Here is a 3,190-nt window from a genome sequence, read left to right as displayed (position 1 = left end):
TTCCAGGTGATACAGTAGAAAAAGAATGGGCCTGCCCTGCAGGGTGACTGCATTGCTCCTCTGCATGGGACTCTAGTTAAGTCACAGTTGTTATGTGAACCTCTCCATTCTCATTTCTACTATGGCGATAACCCTACATTAAAAAAAGCCACAGCCTCATTCCTGGACTTTGAACCTGACTCTATCCCTAAGACCTTCGCACAGCAAATGAAAACCTCCACATGACAGACAACTACCTCCCCTTGGGTTCTTCCCTCTCCCAGTTCTTATATCTTTCCTAAAAGCAACATTGGTCCCAAAAGAGACTCTCTAGGTCTGTGTCCTGGTGGTTGATATATTTCTAGAAGAGAGGTTCAAAACTGTGTTATAGGCATGTCGCAAATTTTATTTAACTCTGTTGACACTCTATACTTTTTAATGGTATAAGAGGAGTCACTCAAACCCATGAAACGGAGATTGGAGTGAGCCAAGATCACACCATTGCACTCCAGTCTGGACAACAGAGCGAGAATCCGTCTCAAGCAAACAAAAACACACAAACACTGGTTCATATAAACTTCACACATTTATGCCTTCTAATAAACCTAAATGGTAAGTGAGCCTAGAGTGATATTAAACATTTAACACTTGCATACATATGTAATTATATAAAAATATGCGGGTTGCTGCGTTTGAATGGCCCTGAGTGGGACTCCACCCAGGAGCCTAGGGACACTCTAGACTGTGTGTCGGGCACAGTTCTTTAGCGCCCAGCCTGGGCTCAGGCAGCAGGTGCCATGAAGCTCCAGTGTATTTAAGAGATCATGGCACCTGCGACCCACAATGTTAAAAAAAAAAAAATGAAACATTTGTAATAATATTGAAGAACATTTTATTGCCCGTTCTAGAAAAAAAAGTAATTTCACTAATAAGAACACAAAGAAGGTTAAGAAATCTCCAAAACAGTTGACAGCTTATATAAATAGAACAGTTGGACAAGCTGTGAAAACCCAGATATACTTTATAAAATGATCTATGACAGGAAGAAAGTTCATAATCCCCTTCCAAATTCTTGTTACAGAAAAAAAGCAGTCCCATAGAAGAGAGGGCTGTGACATGGCAAATAAAGAAATCAAACTGGCTTGTACAGGCCACCTGCCTGAAAAATGACACCATGATGGTCGAATATATCTGATTAACTCCAGTGATTCTGGTTCTTCACAGACTGAAAGCCCATTATCAAAACAGAGTGGTTTTTTTTTCTTTCCTGAGTTTTCTCAGGACCATGAAACAATGGCCCAAGTTTTGTTCAGCAGAAATTTGCGATGGAATGAATGTAGCCTTAATTTTCTGTAGAAAGAGATGTATAAGCGAGCGTGTACCTTATTTGTTGAGGATGGAAGATCTTGGCATTGTGATACATTGCCTTCCTCTGCCCACCAATAGTTTACAGGAAGAAAAACAATATATCTCCCTTGGCTGCTGTGTAGACTTGTTGCCTCTAGTAAAGTTAATACTTATAAGCAAATTTGGAGAATGTTGTATTAGTCAGGTTGTCTAGAGGGACAGAACTAATGGAATATATGTGGGAGTTTATGAAGTATTACTTCACACGATCACAAGGTCCCACAATAGGCTGACTGCAGGCTGAGGAGCAAGGAGAGCCAGTTCAAGTTCTAACAATGAAGAACTTGGAGTCAAATGTTCGGGGGCAGGAAGCATCCAGCACGGGAGAACGATGTAGGCTGGGAGGCTCTGCCAGTCTTTGTTTTCACATTTTTCCGCCTGCTTATATTCTAGCTGTGCTGGCAGATGATTAGATTGTGCCCACCCAGATTAAGGGTGGGCCTGCCTTTCCCAGCCCACTGACTCAAATGCTAATCTCGTTCGGCAACACCTTCACAGATGCACACACCCAGGATCAATACTTTGCATCCTTCAATCCAATCAAGTTGACACTCAGTATTAAAGATCACAAGTCCACCCCTTGTCAACTTGAACCCGTACACATCTCCTGAGATCATACAAAATCTTCAAATAAAGACAATACTAAAGTCATAATTACACCTAACATAACACAACTATCCTTCAGACAACCGGAAATGCACGGATCCCCAACCCAAAGATTATTACATAAAGTTAACATTACTTAAATGCTCATGTGACATCAATAAATCTTATGTCACATGATAAAGAAATAAAATGAAGATACTTCCTTAGTACAAGTGTGTACATGCACAAACATGTTTTTAACAAAAGAAGGAAAAAATACTCATGACAATTATAGTCCTCATTTCTGCAGCTAGTCACATTGCAGCTGGTATTGATGACTACCTTCTACTACCCATTCTGTATTCCCTTTGCCTTCAGCAAGCATCTCAGCAGGTTGTAGATTTCTTCCCGGTGGAGTTACCCAAACCTTCATTCCTGCAGGATCTGGGTCCTTTGTAGTACTGCCTGGATTGGGCTGTAGTTTCCCATTGACCTTCACAGGACATGGTAATACTAAGAGACACCCTAATGGAACTGCCTGACCTCAGTTGTGGAATAGTAGACTGGTTTCATCTTGATAGCCCAGGTCAATCACCCCAGCCTGCACTGTAACTCCCATCTAAGCCTGTTGACGTACAGGTAGGAGGAGCCCAAAGTGTCCAGGTGGTAATCTTAACTTCCAGTTTAATGGAGTTGTTATTGTGTCTCCTGGTGTCAGCGTTCTTTTTTCTGGAACTAAGACCTTTAGGCCAGCAGAACGTAATCTCTCGGGAACTGGAAACAAACATTTTGCTAGTGTATCACTAGGGTTGATGGTGGGTGATGCCAGTTCCACTTCCACCCCTTGATTCCTGGAACTGTGAATCCTGGCCATGGGAGAAAACACTACCATACATTGGCCACTGATTTAGAGCATACATGGCCTTCTGAAGAATTTTGCCCCAGTCCTGCAAAGTACTGTCACCTAATAGGAGTTGGATTGTAACTGTGACTTCAAAAGGCCAATCCATCGTTCTATCAATCCAGCTGTTTCAGGATGATGGGGAACATGGTTAGACCAGTGAACCCATGAGCATGAGCCCACTGCCACACTTCTTTGGTCATAAAGTGAGTGCCTTGGTCAGAGGCAATGCTGTGTGAAATACTATGATGGTGGATAAGGCATTCCGTGAGTCCATAGATGGTAATCTTTGCAGAAGCATTGTGTGCGGGATAGGCA

General features: G+C 42.2%; 1 pseudogene; it reads left to right on the top strand.

Annotated features, from left to right (window-relative positions):
• The first annotated feature begins 803 nt into the window (after nt 1–803).
• On the top strand, nt 804–1,540 carry LOC100402970 (KATNB1-like protein 1 pseudogene; annotated as a pseudogene).
• Nucleotides 1,541–3,190: the final 1,650 nt, after the last annotated feature.

The sequence above is a fragment of the Callithrix jacchus genome, chromosome 7 (genome assembly GCF_049354715.1).
Source record: "Callithrix jacchus isolate 240 chromosome 7, calJac240_pri, whole genome shotgun sequence".
NCBI lineage: Eukaryota > Metazoa > Chordata > Mammalia > Primates > Cebidae > Callithrix > Callithrix jacchus.
Note: the sequence above shows the minus strand (reverse complement) of the source record. Positions and strands in the feature narration are given on the sequence as shown.